Raw genomic sequence first — 22,710 nt, 5'->3', positions numbered from 1 at the left:
CGTCTTGGTGCTCTTCCTTCCCTTTTTGTCCTTCTTGCGCTCGTAGAGATAGGGACGAGCTCCGCTTGAGGCCACCCTGACAGTGGTAGGAACAAGCTGTCAGGTGAACCCAGGGGAGCCAGTCCCGTAACACCAGGGAAAAAGCCAGTGACGGCAGAAAAAACCCTGTTAGATGGCGAGTCCTTGCTGGCAGGGAGTGTGTCAGAAGTGGAAGAGGCCGGTGAATGGTATACAGTAACAGTACTTGAATCCAAGTGTTACCGGACGAGGTAGACTGATGTTGAAAAGGATTGGACGAGAGTCCACTGCGATCCAAGGAAAGCAAAAGCGGAGGCTGTACACGAGCTGTCAGGAGGGAAGATAAGGCTATACTACAGGTAAGAGTGAAGAGAGGGAGAGAGAGAGAGAGTTGATACTGGAGAGCGAGAGAGAGTGGAGAATGAGAGAGGGAATAGAAGCGGGATCGAGCAAGGAAGGGAGAGAGCGAGCGGGAGCAAGGCGGGTGAACAAGAGTAAGGAGTCAAGCGCCAGGGAGAGAGAGAGAGAGCTGGTACAGGAGAGCGAGAGAGAGTGGAGAATGAGAGAGCGAACAGAAGCGGGATCGAGCAAGGAAGGGAGAGAGCGAGCGGGAGCAAGGCGGGTGAACAAGAGTAAGGAGTCAAGCGCCAGGGAGAGAGAGAGAGAGCTGGTACAGGAGAGCGAGAGAGAGTGGAGAATGAGAGAGCGAACAGAAGCGGGATCGAGCAAGGAAGGGAGAGAGCGAGCGGGAGCAAGGCGGGTGAACAATAGTAAGGAGTCAAGCGCCAGGGAGAGGGAGAGAGCGCCAGCCGGAGAGAAATCGCAATAGGGCGCGAAGGATAGCTTTAAAGAACGGAACCCCGTACAAAAGGAAAGAGCCTAGAAACAGGGAAAGCCGAAGCGGGCTGAGTACTAGGAAGACAGTATCAAAGGACCAAGCACAAGGAGCGGCACTGCAAGCGAATTTAGCGAAAGGCTGACAATGCGAGTTGCAATGCACAGTGTTGTGGGCGTGGCTACCTTTTAAAGGAAAAGGACCAAAAAGACTAGAACGGTAAGGACCGCAAGGTGCCTAAGCAAGCCTCCATCTTTTCCACAGTGTCCAGGGTCGCGTTGTGACAAAAACTGAAGGATCCTGAAACAAGGTGGGCAACCATTGAACGAGAGTGTTTTGCTATTGTGTGGGCTCTGAAGAAGCCAAGGCCATACTTGTATGGTTCTACTTTTGTCATTCAGACTGACCACCAACCCTTGAGATGGTTAATGCAAATGAAAGGGGGAAAACCCAAAACTATTGAGATGGTCAATCTGCCTGCAAGGGTTTGATTTCACCATTGAGCACAGGTCAGGGTGTCACCTCCAAAATGCTGATGGTCTCTTTAGGATGTATGTCATCGACTAGAGGTATGAGATTCATCCAGGAGTGGATTAAATCCTCCTGTCCCTTAGTCTGGGGGGGGGGGGCAAGTGTTAGGGAGAATTCTCTCTTTAGGCTGAATTTCCTAACCTAGTGAGTCCCCCAGCAGCTTTGCTGGATTTCTGGAGTTTGTTTTTTCCTCCTGCCAAGAGTGAGACTCTTTTTCTCCCACTCTTGGACATGATTTATGGTATTCCTTTGACTGGTAATGTGATTTATGGGCTATGGGGTCCTTTACGCCATAGGGTCTCATGTGTTTTTACAATGTGTGTTACACAGCACCCTCCGTGCAGTAACACAGGGGTGTCATAGTGACACCCCACCATAGACTCCATACCCTGGGACTGACTACTGTCTCCCATGGCATGTAAAGTCACCATTGGCTTTACTAGTGCCAAATTATTAACAGAAACCAGTACAAACCATCATATTGTGGACGTACTGGTCGGGGCAATTCGATTGTCCCGGGGTCTGTTAGTCGAGGGGGCACGTCTCCGTCCCCCCTGATCGAGTTTTGGCTGGTGGCAGTGGAAACTACTTGTTATATTCAACCGCGAATATTTTCCTATGGGATTTTCCCATTGTTCAAGGCTACCAACTTTAATTATTTAATTCTCATAGCCTCGAACATACCGTCGGTTTATTTAATTAATATTAATTCGCCGGTTGGTATTTTTTGCCAGGACTCGATTCTAAAATAACGTTTGTGTTCTCTTCTGTGACTCCAACCCAAGTCGAGCCCTTTGTTCCACTTTTTGGCGGGCTTCTCCACAGAAGCCTCCAAAAGTGGTGCCACTCTGTCTGGGTACCACTTGGGGTGTGGGAGGGGGTTTAGGCACCCTGGACTGAGTTACCTTGGTAACTCAAGTCGCACTCTTGTGTGATTGGCCCAAGTAGTGAGCCGGCTGGCTCACCACTTAGCATGTTTGATTGACAGCTAGGCTGAGTGAATGGGGGTATGCTGCATAAAAGCAGGGCTTTGGGGACTGGGACTTCAGAAGTCGCCACAGGACCTGAGAATCCGACGAGGGAGAAGCTGAGCCGACCTACCACGACGACACCACCGGTGGAGCCCTGCGGAACCGACTCACCACTTCCTGATGACAGAGAAGATCTCCCGGCTGGAGAGGCTTCTTCCCCTGACTGGTGGGCACAACCAGTTTTACCTTCCTTCTTTGCACCCCAGACCGGTTTGTGGTCGAATTGCCCGTGCCAAGCACCCCGGCGACCGGATATCCACTCACCACTGAACCGTGAATCAACGGACCGCTCCTTGTACCTGAGAAACTCCGCGGCTGGTTTCTTCCCTGGCAGTGCAACGGACTTCTGTCTTCCCCCACGACGAGATCCTCTCTTCACCCGGACGATGCACCGACTTGCATCCGCTGCCAGGAACAACTGCCCCCGCTGGAGTGTTCTCACCACTTTAAGGTACCGCGTCCGCCAGGCCTCCCTTTCTAAAGATTGCTACAAGGTAATAATAACCCCTTAACCTTCTGGACTGGGTTGGCCGCCTTGACCCTCTAACTGGTCCCTTTCTTTGGTCCAACTCCTTTTTGAACCGTTACAAGACTTTTGTGCACTGCAACCGTGTGACCTTGGACACATTTTGTTTGATCCTCTTAAAGTGGATCCGGCCTATTGAACTCCAACTTCACGGATTTACTTTGCCTTCCTCCCTTGTTATGTTCTTGTAAAAGTGTTGGGATCTGTTTCAATTTATACTCTGCTTTTCTCTCCCTTTTAAAAAAATGAACTATTAGAGTGCCATCTACGTTAAGCGCTCACCGCTGTCTGAAAATAAGTGGGGCTTTACTTAAGACTTGTCTAATATTCTTTTAAGGGAGTGTATATCTTTTAGTGACCGTGTTTTTGAATTGCTTACTATTAGTGCCTGTGTGTTTTTCTAGATGTGGTTTTAAATAAATAATTATATATCTTTTACACCAAGCCCTGGTCAGCGTTTACTTGTTCTATTGTGTTCTCTTGACCTATTGTGAATACTCTGTATACTGCCTAACTCTTCTTGAGGGAAGTCTGACTGCTCAGCCACAGCTACCAAGTGAATCTTTGTGGTACAGACTGCTACCAAGTGGGTTTACTGCCAAACACCTGTAGTCTTAAATCTTTTGCAGTGGTCCCAGAGGGAACTGCACAGGTTTCTGCCTAACATACGCTGCGGGATGCAGAATAACGCAAAGCATGTGCTGCTCTTCGGGCCTGGTTTAAATAGCCTCCAAAGTAGTCCCAGGTAAGTATTCCTCCCCAGCCCCACCCGAGTAAAAAATAGTCCCAAGGTAAAATAGTCCCTTCCAAGCTTCCTTTGGCATGGAGCTCTTGCAGCATGGTCTGCATCAGGTAAGTTTGCAGCATGGACTGCATCAGGTAAGTTCTACTCTATGAGCCTGGCACCTATGGCGCCAGGACTGACTCACCATATGAGCCTGGCGCCATAGGCGCCAGGACCGCACCCAAACAGCCCCTAGCAGGGGTTTTTGGGCTTGCTCAAAATAACTTGATGCCTGCTTCCGGGGTTGCTGGACCTGGTCTGGGTCCCCCGGGGTAGGCATCATGACATTGAGTGATTGATTGTGTCAAAGGCGGCAGATAGGTCAAGAAGGATTAGTGCAGCACATCCTGCGGAGTCTGCCGTCATTTTAGGGTAATCCCTTAAAAGGTTAGGGGGGTTTCGGTTCTGTGACAGGCTCTGTAACCTGATTGTGCAGGGTCTAGGAGATTGTTGACTTCGACAAAGGCATTTAGTTGGGAGTAGGCGGTTCGGTCAATGAGTTTGTGCATCAATGAGATGTGCATGAATGCCTTTAGGTGTTTTAAGGCCTTGAACCTTGTAGGCCTCGGAAACACATGAAGCAACCCAGCGGGAGATGGATGACTTTGAGACAGGTTTTCCCATTTGGATCGCCAAATGTGACGAAAAGTTAAGAGCGTCTGAGTTTGCTAGTCCTATCGAGGTAGAACTTCAGAGCCCGTCTGACATCTAAGTTGTGCAGAGCCCTTTCAGCATCAGAGACCGGATTCCGGAAGAAAACCGGCAGAGCTATGGACTGGTTTAAATGGAATTCCGAAACCACTTTCGGAAGGAACAAAGGGTAGGTGTGAGGCACCACTGTATCCTTACGGAAAGGTAGGAACGGGTGTTCCACAGAGAGCCTGAAGCTCACCAAGCGTCTTGCAGATGTTACCGCAATCAAAAATGCCACCTTCCAGGATAGGTACTTAAGTCCAGTAGTAGCCATAGGTTCAAAGGGGTTATGACATTTCTTGATGACTGGATTAGCCAATGAAAAACAACAGCTGTGACAGGTAGGCCGCAATGGCGGACAAATAAGTCCTGCATGACAGGACATGTATGCCAGAGGCTGCCAGGTCAGATACAAAGGACAGAACAGTGTCGATAGAAGCATACCTGGGGATCCAGCTCTTTGGCCAAAAACAAATGGCAAAAACTGAGCCCCTTGCTCCTGTATTGATCCCTTGTGGAAGGTTTCCTGGCTGCTTGGATTATGCGCATGTTGTCATCAGACAGATTGAACTGCGCTAAAGATCAGAACTCGGCACCAGGCCGCCAAGCTGAACGATTGTGGGGAGGGGTGCCACAGCTGGTGATTGCTCTGGTGAAGAAGGTCAGAAATCTGCGGCAAACTTATCGGGGGACTGCGGGGGGAGAACCGACAGGTACAGCAGTTCTGAAAACCAGAACCTGGCTGGCCACCAAGGAGCCAGACTCCCGAGTTTGCAGAGTGACCGATGAATCAGTGGTAATGGAGGGAAGGCATAAGCTTTCATGTTGACACACAGGATCTCGAGGGCATCCCCCAAGGAAGACACTAAGAGCCGTCCCTTGACTCATAAAGAGGACGTTTCCTGTTTGATGATGTCAAAAAGAAGTCCACCCCTTGCTGAAAAATGTTGGTGAGAACATCGTTGTTCATCTCCCACTCGTAACACGCTGCAGATTGGCGGCTAAGGGAGTTTGCAGCCACATTGATGTGGCACGGGATGTGTAAAGTTTGGAGCCAGACATTGTGTTGGATGGCCCAAATCCAAATTTGTATAGCAAGATCCACAAGCAGAGGAGACTTGGTGCCCCCCGGTTTGTTGATGTAAAACATTGCTACAGAATTGTCTGTGCGAATACGGACCACGCCTGTCTTGAGGTGCCCACAAATCGTACACCTCCAGGAGACGCAGTGTCGCTCCCCACCCCAGAAGGGAGGCGTCTGTAGTAACTGTTACTTGTGGGCAGGGCTCCTGGAAGGAGGTCCCCACTGAAAGGTTGCTGGCAGATGACTACCATTGAAGATCTGCCATCATGCAGGATGGGAATCATCTTAGAATCTGATTCCGTAGACTAGGACCAGCTCCCCGAAGAGCTAGCTGAGAGCGTCTCATCTTCAGGCGTGCAAGAGGTAGTGCAAACCCGCAAGAAGCCATGAGGCCCAACAGTCTCTGGAACCACCAAGCCTTCAAGTGAGAGGACTGCAGGAAGAATTGGCACGTGGTCGATAGGTCTGCAATCCTGTCCTCAGTCAGGAAAACGCTGGTACTGACAGTATCCCAGCGGAAACCCAGAAAGATCAGGTCTTGAGAGACAGTCATGGATGATTTCCGCCAGTTCTCCGACAGCCCAAGATGGAACAGGAGCTGCAGGAGTGACTGGAGATTGGTTGTAGCAGTCTGTGGGCAAGGACTGCGCAGGAGCCAATCATCCTGGATATACATGGACCCCCTGTAGTCCGTAAGTCACGCAGTTCCAAGCTGAGACCAAACGGGAGCACACGATACTGGAAGTGTGAACCGCAGATATTTTCGATGCAGGATCCAAATCAGAATGTGCATGTATGCATCCTGAATGTATACCACGCTGAGCCAATCGCCCTTCCAGAGAGGACTTAATCTGGCAGGGCGTAATCATCTTGAATTTCGCTTGGGGGACAAAAAGATTGAACTTCGAAAGGTCGAGGATAGTGCGCAGGCAGGCCTGGTTGGGTTTGGGCACTGTAAACAGACGGGAGTAGTAGCTCTCCCCTTGCTCCCCGAGGGGAACAGGTTCCACTGCTCTGAGGTCTAGACGCTTCTGTACCTCGGCTCCGAGGGAAGGTAACCCAGTTACCACTAGTATTGTGGTTTAGCCTTGATCCGGAGGTAACTCCACGATGAAGTCTAGTGACACCGTATGCCATGGCTGTGATGGTGTGGGTAAGGGTCTAAGTAATCCCATTGGCTTCTTGTGATCAGTTTTGTTTCGGGCACATACTTCACACTGTGCTACATATTCCTGGACTTCCTTGTGGAAATTAGGCCACCAATAATGCCGTTTAATCAGTTCTTGTGTCTTGTTAACAGCCGGGTGTCCAGCCAATGGGGAATCACGGCACCACTTGAGAGCTTGAGTCCGTAGGGCCTTCGTAGGCAAATACACCGCTTCTCCTTGATATGGTATTCCACCCTGCAGGTGACGCTATTGATCTGGGTTTTCCCACTGAAGTAACTCCTGGGCAGTCATAGCATTTCATATTTGTTCGAGCAGCGTGTTCGTCACACTTCCTATAATCTTGGCTGGAGGTACTATAGGTTTTGCTATTTCTTCTACCCTGGTTAAAACCTTTGCTTCTGGATACCTGGAGAGTATATCAGCTTTCCTGCCATGGACGATATGTTACCACAAAGTTGAAGTCCGCGAAATACATGGCCCACCATGTATGGGGAAAGAGCCTGTGTCGATTTCAGAAATTGAAGGTTGCGGTGGACTGTTAGGACCGTTATGGTGTGTCTTGCTCCTAGCAGTTAGTGCCTCCGCGAAGGCGGCTTTGATAGCAAGTAGCTCACGATCTGCTATGGTATAGTTTAGTTTTCTCGAGTAGTAGGCCACCGGATGTAAGTGTCCCGACTGATCTCGCTGAGACAGGATCGCCCCCAGAGCGTAACTTGAAGCGTCGGTTTCTACTATAAACGGCAACGTAGGATCTGGATGTAACAGCACTGGCGCTGTGGTGAAAGCCTTTTTTAGCTGGATAAATCTACGGTAGAAGTTTGCAAATCCTAATACCGATTGTACTTCCTTGATGTTTTGTGGGGCTGGCCAATCCAAAATTGCTTGTACTTTGTGTGTATCCATAGTAACGCCTTTTGGAGACAGAACGAACCCGAGGAACTCCACTGTAGTGAAATGAACATTTCTTCAGTTTGGCGAATAACTGGTGTTCGCGTAGGCGTTGTAAAACCGATCGGACATGTTGCACATGCTCATCTTTGTTACGGGAATAAATCAAGATATCGTCAATATAGACTATGACGAAAATGTGCAGGAAACCTCGAAGGACCTTGTCCAGGAAGTGCTGGAAGGCGGTGGGTGCGTTGCAGAGACTGAATGGCATGACTTGATACTCATAGAGTCCGAATTTCATTCTGAAGGGAGTCTTCCAGTCGTCTCCTTCACGCACCCGCACCAGATGGTAGGCACCTCGTAGGTCCAATTTCGTGTAAATAGTGGCTCCCCGAACTTGGTCCAACAAAACTGGTATAAGTGGAAGTGGTTATCGATTTTTGATAGTAATGCGATTCACTGTGCGATAATCGATACAAGTTCTGAGGTCCCTGGATTTCTTCGGAACGAAGAATAACGGCGAAGAAACAGGTGAGGTGGAATGGCGAATGAAACCGTTTTGCAAGTTGGCTTCTATGTATTCTTTGAGGTGCTGATTCTCCGCTTCTGTTAACGCATAAATCCTGCTGCATGGTAGCGTGGCTCCCGGCTCCAGGTCTATCCGACAGTCAAATGCCCGGTGTGGTGGTAACGTTTCCGCAGCTGCTTTACTGAAGACACCTTGAAAGTCTTTGTATTCCTGGGGCAGGCCCTCCAGTGGTCCCTTTTCAGTGTTCTGCGTGGCCCCCAGAACCTGCACTACGTGTCCCAATTCCTTAGTACAGTGAGTTCTACAATAGCCTGAGGAAAAGCGAACCGTGCCACATGTCCAATCGATAACCGGATTGTGCAACACGAGCCAAGGCAGACCGAGGATTAACCCGAACTGGGGGGCTGCAATGATGTCAAATTTAATGAGCTCTTTATGTCCTTGGATGTTCAGTATGACCTCCCCTGTTTGTTGCGTCACAGGCCGTGACTTCAATGGAGATCCATCAATGGAACAGACCGCCTCCTGAGTTCCCTTGGAGTTCACCGGTAGGCCCAACTTTTGGGCATAATAATCGACATCCATGAAGTTACCTGTAGCACCTGAGTCTACCATAAGGGTAACTGACTGATCTTTTTGGTGCGTCTGTAAGATGCCTTTGACTGTAATATGGGCTTTGTGAGCATACGTCACATAACCCAACGTGTGGGTAGGGGCGTTGTGGTGACTTTGGCTCGACAGATCCGCCCTCCTCATTTTCAAGCGTTGGCGTTTCCCACTGGTGGAATGTTTTTAGGTTTGGCCCCACATTCCTTCACAAAATGCCCGGATTTACAGCAGTACATACAAAGCTTTTCTCGTCTCCGTTTATCCTGTTCCTCCTTAGTGAGTGGCCCTCGTATTGTTCCAATTTGCATGGGTTCGGGTTCTGGAGTTTTCTCTGTTTTACTTGTACTGGTTTGAGTCCTTGAATAATCTGGTCTTGCTGGGGTTTGTCTACTTTCCCATCTTCTTCTATCCTGCCTCCTTTCCCCTTGTCGGTGGTCCAGGCGCGAGGATAGCTCTATCATTCCCGTGCAGGTGGTTGGCTGAGGGTCTACCTGCGCTATTAAGTCTTTTAACTCCTCCCTAAACCCTTGGTAGAAAAGGGCCATCCTTTTCTCGTGAGGCCATTCAGCTTCAACCACCAAGCGATTGAATGTGGTCACGTAGGTAATCAGGTACTTGCTTCCCTGTCGCAATGCGAGTAGTTCTCAATCTTGGATTAGGGAAGCTGCTCTTCGGTTAAACATTTTCCCAAACTCATCCTGGAATTCTGCCCAATCGTATAAAATGGCATCATCCTTTTGTACTAGAGGGGTAACCCATGCTGCGGCGTCCCCGGTGATGTAGAAGATAATAAAAGCAGTACGGGACTGATCTGAGTGTAAAACGGTGGGCTTAGTCAAAAAGTGTAACTGGCATTGTGTCATGAAAATGGAATACTTCTATGGATCTCCCCCATAACTTTCCGGGGTAGCCAAGGGCATGGGTGGTTCTGTAGTTACTTGAACTTGCACTGGTGTTGGGGGCCCATCCGGAAGTGGTCTTCCCTGAGCTGTGAATTCCTGCACCCTGGTGGCTACGTTGCTAACGTAATCCTGTCTAGTGGCTTCTAGTGCATCTTTTAACTCGTGTAGGACGCGAGCTATGTCTTCCATGGCTGCGGAGTTCGTGCTACTTGGGCGCTGAATTTATACGTGGGTTCGCGCTTCTGTCAAGGCGAGGTCCGTCTCAACGCAGAAGCAGCATGAACTCCTACCTCCCCTTGGTGGTCTTGGCGCCTGGATTAGGTAAACGCAGGCCACCGCGACCCCCACGGGGAAAGAGGGTTAGGGTCCATGGGTTGGATTGGTTTGGGGGAAGTAGGGAAACCGGGTTGAGGTTTAGGAAGGGGTTATGGACAGGTAGGGGGTTAAAAGGAATGGCATGCTCCTTGACTCCGACCTTAGTGAGTCTGCTCTGGTGGTTGTGGTTGCAGAAGTTCTTCAACGTTCTCATTCACACATCTGCGCATTCATTCATGTCTCAAGCATGGATTACCCCAGATGAGGCTCCGCACTCAGTTTAGTGTCTTGCACTGAGTTATGCCCCCTTACAATGGTATCTCATGCATGCGTTACCCATGATGAGGCTCGGCACTCAGTTTAATTGTTGCACTGAGTTTCGCCTCCTTTGTAAGTTAATATTAACAAACCTCTGTAGTGCAGCAAGAATTCTAGTTTAGTACATCTACATTAACTTTGGTATGCCTACTTACACATCTGGCAATTCAATATACATAGAATACAAAAAACACTTAGCTCTGGCTTCTTTTTGAGTTCATTCCGCCTGCCGGCTCTGCAGTCTGTGTGCCCGTGGGAAATCTGGGCGTAATAGCTGACGGAATGCTCCTGACAAGAAAGGGGACAATTAGCGTGTGCTTTTCACATATTTCAGTTAACTCACAAGCACCCGCAACTGGCGAGCATTATTCAGCATGCAGTTTGTTAGTATAACATTCTGATTGTTCTTGTAGACCCTCCTATGTACCTGTTTGGCTCTCACAGCTGTAAAGCAGTCAAGCTGAGCCTCTAATGAGCGTTAGTTTGTCAGGTAAGTAATTGCAGCATGCTCCGCAATGATAGTTCAAAACAGATCACTTATCTTAGGTGCCGCGGGGCCTGAGGATTGTGTTCTGGCAGCGAGGGCGGCCCCGCGTGAGGCTTGGCTGGAGCTCTGTCGAATGCGTCCTCTCGGCAGCAGCATTGAGCGCGAACAAGCGCTCGCGAGCCACGCATGCGCACAAGTCCTTATGCGCATGCGCGTTGCTTTGGCCGTTGGCTTGGGCGTTCCCTGGGTCGTTTGCAGGCTCCGTGTGCCTGATTTCTTCCGGCAATGAATCCAGGCTGCTGGTGCTGTAGTCTTGAGGTGTGAGGCTGCTGGGAAATGTAGTTTTTCCTGGTTTTTACCTTTGTAAGTCCTTTCTTGCTACACCAGACACACCTACAGGAGTGGCAGAGATGGCATCTACTTAATGAGCTTCCCCCCATAGTACCAGCAACTACCTTACCCTTATGTTTCCCTTGGGGGCTTAGTCTCGGGTTTACAACAAATGTCCAGCCTAATCTCACACAACAAAACAGAAAAGTCCTCCTAGGCAAGCCCTTCCAGGAGTTACTCATAATCTGGAAACCTCTTCAGTCTCCCTGCTCTCACGATGAATCACAAGATCTCCCCCAGGTTTCTACTTTGCTCTTTATAGGCTTTACCTCAGCCTTGTGGCATTCGCCTTTAGGTCTCTTCCAGACCTGGGGTTGCTCAGCATTCAATTCAAGTCACCTGCAGATTTTGGGTTTCACAGCATTCAATTCTGGTCCCTCCCAGACCTTGGATTTCTCAGCGTTCAATTCAGGTCGCTCCTATTATTATTATTATTATGGTATTTATTGAGTGTGGGCCAAGCTTTGAGAAGCAACAGAGCGATTTACTGAGTTATACAACAATACAGATACACAACTGAGCGCTTTACAGAGGTATACAACAGTACAGATGCATAATGAAGCGCTTTTCAGAGGTAGCAGAACAGATATACAGCAGGGGATAGGATACAGAGGGGCACAGAGTAGGGGTATAGCTGTACCGGGTGGCAGGGTAGACGGCACCTAGTGAGTCAGGTGGCACGGGCGGTGACATGATGGCCTAGGTGTTGAGGAGGAAAGATGCCTTGAAGAGGTGGGTCTTGGGGTCTTTTCTGAACTGTAGGACCATGGGGGCGAGTCTGATTCTGACAGGGAGGAGGTTCTATAGTCTTGAGGCATAGGCAGAGAAGGCTTTTTTTCTGGTCTTATCCTTTTTGCATTGGTGGATTTCAAATCTGTACGTGTCCTGGCTTCTGGTGGTGCATTTTCCGCCGGAGATGCTGAGTTTCTGAGGTAGCTGGGTAACTTGAGGGTGACTGCCTTATAGATGATGCACCAAGACTTGAGGGTGATTTTTGCAAACAGTGGGAGCCAGGGAAGGCCGATACGGGTCGGGTGATGTGGTCGTATCTGCGTAGACCCTTGATGAGGCATGCGGCTGTGTGTAGGACACTTCTCAGGAGCACAAGGGAGGACGACGGGAGGCCTTCAAGAGGGCATTGCCCCCATCCAGGTGGGATAGGACCAGTGCTTGAATGGTGGATCCAAAGCTGTGCGGAGGGAGGAAGGGCTTGACTTTCCGCAGGAGGATGAGCTGATACCAAGCTGTCTGAGTTTTCTTAGCTATGTGTGTCTTGAAGGAGAGGTGTTTGTTGATGTAGAAGGGTCATTAGTTAACAGCCAGGTCTGTATGTCTAGGTGTTTGGTGTTGTTGGTGAGGAGTAAGAATTCGGTCTTGGAGGGTTGAGCTTCAAGTATGCACTGGAAATCCAAAACTGGATCAGCGAGAGGCAGGTTTTGAGCCTGTGGATGTCCTTGATGGAGTCAGTTTTGAGGTATAGCTGTGTGTCGTGGGAGTATTGGTAGATGTGTATGTTATGTGTGGCTAGCAGCGCTCCCAGTGGCTTCATGTATAGATTGAAGATCATTGAGGAGAGGATGGAACCCGGGATTCCAGAGGTGACAGGTAGCATTGGCAACCTAGAGGAGTCCATCTGAACAAACTCCTGGTGGTTGGCAAGGTAGGACTTGAACCAGTGTAGGACAAGGTTGCTGATCCCCAAGAACTGATGTAGCATGCTCTTGGTGGTCTACTGTGTTGAAATCAGCCGAGAGGTCGTGTAGAACCAGGAGGCAGGGGTGGCCATCATCAAGGATGTTGAGGTTGTTGTCGAGCACCTGTATGGTTGCCGTCTATGTGCTGCATCTGGGTCCGAACCCAGATTGGTAGGTTTGGAGCACATTGTTGGTGTCGATGTGTTGCTGCAGTTGCGTGGCTACCTCTTTCTCAATGATCTTACCTAGGAAGTGAAGATGGGTGTTGGGGCGATAGTTACCTGGGTTGTTGGGATTTGTCCTGTCAATGGGAGGGTGCCTTCAGTTAGGGAGATGTTGATGATCTCCAGGTAGGGATGTAGAGCTTCTGCAGGGAGGATCTTGAGGATGGATGTCGTCTGTATATGATATGGCTTTGAGGGCAGCCAGCGTTTCTACCATGTCTTCTGTAGAGAGTTTCTTGAATGTTTTCCAGGGTGTGGAGATTTTATGAGGAGGGACATGAGGTAGGTCTGTGGATGCACAGCTCTTGTGCTGGAGAATCTTGCTGATTTTGTCAATGAAGAAGGTGTTGATGCCGAAAAAAATGTCAATGGAGTGTGGTATGGCAGGGTAAACATCTGGCAATTCAATATACATAGAATACAAAAAACAAGCGGGTTCACACAGTGCTTGCCCGCTTTGAAGAGCACTGTGCTTTTGGTGTCGGAATCTGCTATGGTGTTCTGATAGTTGTCGGCAGTTGCTCAAAGTTCCTTCAGGAGCACCAGGTCGGATGCGGTCCTGGAGCAGCACCAAGATTTCTCTTGTTTCCTGATGATTCTTTTCCTGAAGTTGAGTTCATGCGTGTACCAGGATGCTGACGGTTTCAGCTTGCAGGTGTGTTGTTTCCGAGGTGCGTGTCCGTCGATGGAGGCTTTGAGGGTGGCATTGAGTGCTTCCAGTAGATAGTCAGTTTGGTTGGTAGGTGTTCAGTCCATGAGAGGTGGATGTTGGTGAGGTCTTCCGTGAGGGGTTACATCAGGAAGTTCTTGACGAACCTGAAGGTTTGTCTGATGGGTTTCTGCTGGGAGTGCTTGACTGGGTGGTGTGCAGGATGTTGAAAGGCTCGGCCAGGTGGTCAGACCAGTCAAGCGGGAGAGGAGAGCCGTAGTGGAAGGAAGGCATTGCAGTGATGAATAGGTTGAGGATGTTACCTTTGCTTTGGGTCTTTTGTGTGCTGAGGGTGTCGAGAAGGCTGAGGAGAGCTTCCTTCATCGGTTTGGTGGCCTTGTTGCCTGGGAGGTTGAGGTCGACTAGGAAGATGTTGTTGGCATGCGTGAGGGACATGGTGATGGCCAGGTCTGTGACCTCTCAGATAAAGGTAGTGTTAGGCTTGGGTGGTGTAAGGAAGACATGGTATCAAGAATAGACAGGCACAAGTGATCACAGTTCAAGGGTGTTTATTAAACTGTATAGGTAGGTTGGAAAAACACCTGATCTAAACCTAAATCTAAGATGGGAGCAAGCTAAGACCATCAAATAATAATAAGGCAGTCCTAGTGGCATCTTGTCAAATAAAAAGGGCCCATTCTAAAAAATAACTATTGTCAATCCTTACAACTAAATACAAAAAGAGTGTGAGATAGGGTTCACAAAAAAGAAAGAAGTGTTCATAAATGATAAGTCAGGAAGTGCTTCTCCCTTCACCACGTTTTGAGCACGGGACAAGGCGGGGCTCCAGAGTACCGCACATGCTCGAGCTTTCCCAGCACGAGAGAACAGTTCCGTTTTCGGCTATCAGGACCTTTGGTGGTTAAGTCTCTTTTCTATAAAAAGTCTCTGGCCTTTGCGGACCTGATGTACTCAAAACAACAAACAAAACAAAAAGTTCCTTTCTGTAGGCACGTCAGGTGATGACTTTTCACCCCTGCATCCCCCTTTTCCGGGCTCAGACCCACAAAGGTTCTTAGCAATATCAAGACCTTTGGTAGTTTAGTTTTCTTGCTTCCGAGGGCCTGGCAGGTTCAAAATAATTAACAAAAGTTCAACAAATGTTCCCTTCTGGTGGTGTTTTAAGTGATGTTTCCTCACCCCTAGGTCTCCCTCATCCGGGGTCAGACCCCTCTCGAATATTAGTCTCCCTCTGTCAGGCTCACCCAGGCTCACTCTGGCTTGCATTCAAAAGATTCCTCTATCACATTCACATGTCGATGGGGTGATGGTTCTTCAGCCCTGGGTCCCCCTCTTCTGTGCTCAGACCCTTCTCGAATATCAGCCTTCCTCCGTCGGGTTTACTGTGGCTTGTATGCAAAGATATTTTCACCTTTCATATTCACAAATCTTAATGTCTTCTTAAACAGTTCACTGTGGACATCCCTCTATCAGTTTCACTCTTTGTCCGCACAATGTTCATGGGGCATCATGCTTCGCCCTGTTCTGTAGGCATCCCTCCATCGGGTTCACTCTTTCCAGTTTTAAAGTTCTTTTGATTCCTTTGGTTTCTACTCGTTTGTCCGTCAAAGACTTTCAACTGTACAGAGGATTTTGCAAGACCCCTGTATGACCACTTTGACATATCTTTGCGGATCTCCTATGGCCTTGTGGTATCAGCAGTTTTAACAAAACGTGGGATTAACCAGAGTCTCTCAAATAAGAACCCACGTGGGCCCGGACCCCTCTGCAGCTGGTTGTCCCTTAATGTTAATCGTTCTTTGAACTCTTCCTAATTTGCCATTTTGCGACTTTCATTCAACACCGTTTAGTTTCTTAATCGGTTCACCCCTCGACTCACCGGCTTGGATGAACTGATTGGCTTTTCAGTATATTTGGAGTCAAGGCTGGTACCACACTAGCAGGCATCTCCCTCTGTCCTGCTTATCAGCGTAGGCATACACTGTGTACCGTTGACATCTGCTGCAACCCACTCTGGTTATTGTTTGTGGTCTTATGTTTCCTTTTTGGGAGGCTTCGTGGGTCTGTGTCAGAAAGTGCAAGGTTGCTTCCCTCCTTATTACCCTTTCGATTCTCGCCACCTTTCTTCTCCTCTTGAACTGCCGTACTTGGATAGCTCCGTCATCGTGAAGTCTGCCTTGCTCGTCTTGTGTTCTCGTGCTCCACCTTTTGTCCAGGTGGGGAAAAGAAAGGGCTGTCAGGTGTGTGTGGTTCTGATCAATTGCCTGCCTTTGCCTGACCCTTGGGTTGGGACATGTTGTCAGGAAACATAGGGGGTTCAGGTATTTGGTTAGGCCCAGAGCTCGGTGTCCAGTACTGATGCCTGTCCCACCCTCTGTTCCCACATGAAGCCATCATGCACATCATGGAGTACGGGCACATTCATACAGCGATCGTACCCGTAATCATCCGGTACGCTGTCAGTCTTTCCGAAAGCGCTGGGGGTTGCCCTGGCAACACGGACGCTCTGCGTTACTGGGATCACATGTCTTCTCACGTTGAGCTCTGTTTTTGCGGATCACGTGACTGGCATTCATTGTATTTATGCCCCGTTCGAACTTGGCGCTTCGCTTCTGCAATTGTTTTCTATAGCCCGTGATATTAGTGACATTCTTGACCCTTGAATTCCATGACCCCGGCCTGTTTCTGGATTCCCTTGGTTTGCCCTTCTTGTTTTCTTGTTTCCAGATTCCTACGATCCCAGACAGTTAATCGACCTTCCTCTGCTTCGCAATTTGATTCCTGTTTGCTCTCACGGTTCTGACCCTCGGGTTACTCCTCGACCTGCTACTGCCTTGCCCTTGGTCTCTACCTTACCTGCTTGTTGCCAACCCGGACCGCCTCTCCTTGGATCTGTGATTCCGCTATCGGACCTCTGAGTTTTTCCTTCCGTGGACTTCAATTACGCCAATTTCCACTCAGCGTTTGAACTAGAGACGCTTCGTGTTGTACATTGGGCGTACTCGTGCCGGCGGTTGGTAGGTGGATTATCAGAACTCAATTTCCATCAGGAACTGTGATTTTAGGACTTTTAGGCATCCTCGTGCCGGCGGTTGATAGGTGGTCTCTCAGACTTACCTTGGATTTCCAGATTCATGTTCTTCACGGACCTGCAAAGATTCTACATATGGTAAGAGCGTTCTATGTTAAGTCTTCGTTAAGGAACTAGCCAAATCCTTGATTAGAGTTTAACTGTCTTGGTGTTCTTCTAGGTTAGACATCTCAAGTTCTCACTCATTTAATGACTTCCTGCTAGTCATTCAGGTATTGCCTTGCTCTTGTTTCCAATAATGGTTGGTTACTGTCATTTTGCTGATATTAATTGTGACTTCCTTTGCAGACTGGTGGTTCCTGTGGCGTCCATCCATCTTTTGGTTAATAGATCTGCGGAGTCTGCTGCAGAGTCTTTCAGTCCGAGCCAGAGGAAGTCAGAGGAAGTTGCTCCACTCTTTGCTGGAGTTTTTTTGGTCCTCTTTCTATTGCCACTACTTTGTTGCTTAAAACACCCAGGAAGCCGCGCAGTGGCCACGGAGTCTGCTGCAGAGTCTTTCAGTCTTTAGGCCCTGCAGGCTTCATGGTGCCGCCGCATGCCCAAGGTCTGCTGCAAAAGACATCTGCTGTCTGGCTTCTCAAACCACACAGCCACGAAATTCCTGTTGGGACCCTCCCAAACCCACTGCGGCGAGTGACTAGGACAAAGAACGCCAAACACAACCCTTTCCCACCCACGCCCCTCCGGCCAACCCGAGCCCCGTGTCTCTCAAGCAGAACAGAAACAGCTACTGCGACTCTGCCCCCACACACCGTACTTCCCTGATCCCAACAGCGAGCACCTGCACGCAACCCAAACCTCACAGCCACCTAGATTCCACTCCTTCTCGTCTAACGAGACCTGCGCCAACGAGCGATCCTCCCAGCGTACTGCTTCTGCACCCACGCAGCGCTTACCTCAACACACACGCCCACCCCCTATGGCCACCAACAATCCAACAGCGCTATCCAGCACCTCCATCTTCTCAGGTGAGACCCGCGCCTGGCAACAAGTGATCATCTTGTCAAGCCCCGCCCGCACAACTTCACGGCACCGCCCCCCGGTGCGTCTGCTACAGCCCGACATCGGCCTTACCCCTAGAACTGCTCCTTGCACGTTGCCTGGCAACCGCCGAGAGAGGCTCAACACGAGTGCCCAAATCCCCAGAATTTGAATCAACAGACCACTCGCAACAAAGTTGGCAACATCGCACGCTGCACAACAAGGAACCTTTCTCCCCTGGAACCCAAAAGGCAGCACACGCCACAATCACACGCTACCCTCACACGGCGTGTGCAACAACTGACTCATTCGATCTAAACTACAGAAAAGAGACTGAAGAGGACCCCCCGACCCTGTCCAGAGACCCACGTGACCAGTGATTCTCACAAGATACATGGGACAAACACGAAAAGGAACTCAATATAAGACTATTCTGCTGCATTAATCACAGGAAATTACAGAGGCCACCTCCTTTTGATCCTGTTCACCATTAAACAAACAGTCCTGCAATAAGAGACAAACCTCTTCAACACAAGATTTTTTTTTGCTGCCTGAACTACAGGAGACTGCAGGGGCTATTTTTCCTTTGATCCTGTCCAGCACTATTCAACTACTACTGCAACGAGAGACAAACCTCAATCCTGAATCACAGGAGACCATAGGGGCCCTCTCCCCTTTGAATCCTGTACAGCACTACTAATCCACTGCTGCAATAAGCGACAAACCTCATCACAAGAACATTCAAACCCACCACAGTACAGGAGACTGCAGGGGTACTCTCCCCTTTGATCCTGTCCGCCAGCAATCAAATAGTACTGCGACAAGAGACAAACCTCACCAATACGAGAATACTGTGCTGCCTGAATTATAGGAGACTGCAGGGGCCCCTTCCCCTTTGATCCTGTGCAGCACTATCCAAGCAGACCAGCAACAAGAGACACACCTCATCACAAGAACATCGGAACCCATCACAGCACAGGAGACTGCTGGGGCTTTCTCCCCTTTGATACTGTCCAACACCAACCAATTAGTGCTGCAATAAGAGACAAATCTCACAACAAAGTCACTCGAACCAACAAGACCACAGGAGACTGCAGGGGCACTCTCCCCTTTGATCCTGCAACAAGAGACAAACCTCATCATAAGAACACTCAAATTTACCATAGTACAGAAGACTGCTGGGGCCCTCTCCACGCTGATCCTGTCCAGCACAAACCACCTAGTGCTGCCCCAAGAGACAAACATCATAATAAGGATACTCGAACCAGCGAAGAGCACAGGAGACTGCAGGGGCATCCCCCGCCCTCAGATCCTGCCCAACATTGTCTAAACATCTTCGACCCAGGAAATCAACCACACTTTTTGTGTCATTCGAAACATTGATGCTGCTCACCGACTGGAATGAAAAAAAAACTGACGACAGGCCCAAATACAAGACTAAGAGGAAAACTCGGCACAGACGCCTCGCGACCAACGATGGAACAAGCATTCCAAAAAAATAAACTAAACAGACCTCCCGTTGAAAACCGATCCATCCACAACAAATCGGAAATAAGCATCACAAAGCATGAATCCCTCAAACAACTAGCTGAACTGGAACACACTAGCCCTCAAAATTCACACCAAACCCATGTTCAACCAGAGTGCGACCCATCGAAAAACCTAGACACAGCAAATAGGAGCAAAACAATTCCTGAACCGGAAACGACAAGCACTCAAGAATTGCAGATCCCAACCAACAAGGATCTAATTGAAAACCCACAATCACCAAACAAGGGTGAACCAAGAAATGATATAATGCCTAAGGCTCACACAGACAAAATCCAGAACCAACAGGAGAAAATCCAATCCAACATCCAACAATCAGCAGACATTCAACACGAGATATCAAACGCAACTAATCAGCAAAACGGATCATTAACAGAACCTAACTGCGAAAAGACCCAGACAAACCCACCACCGCCAACCCCAAAAGAGTCTTGCAATGCTCAACAAACCAAAACAAAATCAGGAAACACAATCCTAGAATCAACAGCAAATATTCAGCACCAAAATATGAACCCCAATAGCGAACAATCGCAGAACCAACGAAGTCCAACCCAGACTCCAAGACTGTCTACAACTGGGATGACAAATAGAGAAAAAGCAAAACAAGAAAAATTGCAATGGCTCCAAGCCCACGCAGCTCATAAACTTCTCAAGGAATCCTCACACCTCCAACTGATCGCAGTAACAGGCAAGGCCGCGCATTTATCACTAGATGTCACTGAAATAGAGTCTATCATGAATAGTGCAGAAAGAAGGAAAGAACTCTTTGGCGAGTCGATACACTCAGCGACATCTAACTGCACCTCCACGCCCTTGTCTAGAAACACCAACACTTAGAACCACGACAAACAACGATCCAGCAGAGACCCACCACACTCAATAATAAAAAAGGAACAGAAAACGACGCAATTTACGTATGACGCCGAAGAATCGTTCCACACCCCAGCACAGGAAAACGATACCAATTTCCCAAGATCCAAAACAGGCGACCCCATATAAAAGAGCGCCTCAAACGAGGATATCCATAACCAAAGACTACCAACAACTATGCTAGAACTCAAAAACATGCTGCTCGCAGTGGTCTCCCAATCCATGATACCATTCCTCAAACTACATACAGAAGACTTTATAACAACTATAGAAAAATGCCTAGATTCTGAATCCGAACAGTCTCGCATCTGGCTACAAAGAGTCATCGCGATTGCATGAGGAGACAGAGAGGAGAAAACCCAACTAACCAAGGAACTCATGGCATGGCTCAAAAGCCAACAACAAAAAACACCCACATCACAGAAGACAGCAAAAGATCATACGGACAACTCAACACCTGCCTGCCTGATACCAGAAAAACTGAACCTCAACCAACAGAGACACACCTCATCAATAGCACCGGCTCTCCTCTTCTAACCAAACTCCAAACCTCTCAAATGTCCGCAAAGACAAAACAAAGATAAGAGACGCATTAGAAAACACAACTACAAATGACATCTTTGAGATTTTTGACCCGGGAAAGAAAATCTCCAAAGAATCCACCAAAAAGATTGCCAAACAGATGCCAAAACAAACTGGCTTGAGAGCCTTTTTACGAAATCTCTCAATTCTGAAACCTACTACAGAAAAAACAGCCAAAAACCAAGCGACGAAGCCCACAACAACTCAGCTCACACAGCCAGGCTCAGTAACGAATAATCCACACAAAAAGCCGACAGCAACCTCTGTAATAATCCACAAGGAACCAAGCCCGGGAATAGACGACTTACTCAACTTAACAACGCATGAGGACCTACCAACACAAGAAACCCTGAAAACAAATAGCCAAATAAACAATTCAAGCCTATTAATAGTTGATAAATATCAACCGAGCCACTCCATCAGCTAAAAACTGTCATGTGAAGAAATCTCAGAAAGATCAATGACCTACTCAACTGACGACACAAAAGACCACGCAACATACGATGAAATCTCCACAACCTTGATACCCAATGAAACAACAAATAACACCGGAACCAGACATTCTATAGCTCGATCATTGCAAGAAAAATCTAGCACGAAAAACCAAAGTGAACCCACAGATCCATCTGAACTAATATTCACCAACCCATTTCAACAAATAGAAAACTACAGATTTCACATAGAAAATATAATTCATAGACCGACCCCATTGGTGCTGAACAAAGCGAACATTCTAATACTCTTTCAAGCAATTCCAAATCTGAACAAAATACGCCCTAGAGACATCGAGCTGATCCCCTTCGAAGACGAAAAATGCAACAATAAAATATCATTGAAACTATGCGACAAAACAACTATGGAAAAGATAGTAACAACGAAGAAGACACTATACAACCTCGGATTCAGATGCAAGCCCAGCATGACATTCAAAAAAGAACAAACTGATAAATTGGGAAAACAAACAATCTCCCCTACACCGACCCAAAGAGAAAAAACACTCCCCGAAGCGACGTAAGGCGCAAGACACCTACACAAACAACAATCTCTTAATTACGCCACCCGGACACCTTACGCAGCCAACCAAGCACAACTCTGAAAGTGTGTACACCAACGACATCTAGACCAGCAACAAACACCCTATCAGACGAGAATACGTCTCAGATGACATCTTAGACTACTCAACGGAAACAAACACGAGCAATATCTCATATCAATCAACCGAGATAAAGAACACCTGGACCCTGTGCTTGTGGAACACCAGAGGCAACGCCCACCTATTTAACAAACCATCGCCAGAATTTAAAACATACCAGATCATCTGCTTCCAAGAAACTTGGCTCTCCCAGTCCCCATGCTGCGACGGTTTCCTAGCTTTCCTCAATCAAGCACCTACAAACCCAAAGGAAGACCATCATCAGGCCTACTAGCCTGTCACTGCTCAAGGCTCCTTTCCCAGGGATCCCCTCACCTGGATCTTCACTGTGGCTCAGTACCTTCTGCCTCCTTCTCCGGTGCTTTGGCGTTTTCTCCTCTTCTCCTTCCTTCTTTAGAGATCCTTTACCCTTCTTACTTTCAAAGAGATAGGGACGATCTCCTCCCGAGGCCACTTTGACCGTTAATAGAACAAACAGTCAAGTGAACCCTGGGGAGCCCGCTCCTTAAAACAGGGAAAAGGCCGGATTGGCAGAAAAAACCCTGTGTAGCTGCAGATGACGATGGCCGAGAAACCTTGAAAGTCCAGAGGCAGGTGAGGACTTTCAACTTTGATCTTGTTTGTAAATCCAAAGGATAGCGGGGCTCTACAGGAGGAAGGAGCCCGGGAAGGAAAGGTAAGGAAGAGTCGCAGTAGAGGGCCTCCGCAACACACACGGACGCGGCAAGAAGAGTTAGCATGGGAAAAGTACTCCCGGAGAAACAGGTAAGATCAGAGAGAACGAG

Source organism: Ambystoma mexicanum, chromosome 3q (assembly GCF_040938575.1).
Source record: "Ambystoma mexicanum isolate Mex_15411 chromosome 3q, UKY_AmexF1_1, whole genome shotgun sequence".
In the NCBI taxonomy this organism is placed as follows: domain Eukaryota; kingdom Metazoa; phylum Chordata; class Amphibia; order Caudata; family Ambystomatidae; genus Ambystoma; species Ambystoma mexicanum.
Note: the sequence above shows the minus strand (reverse complement) of the source record.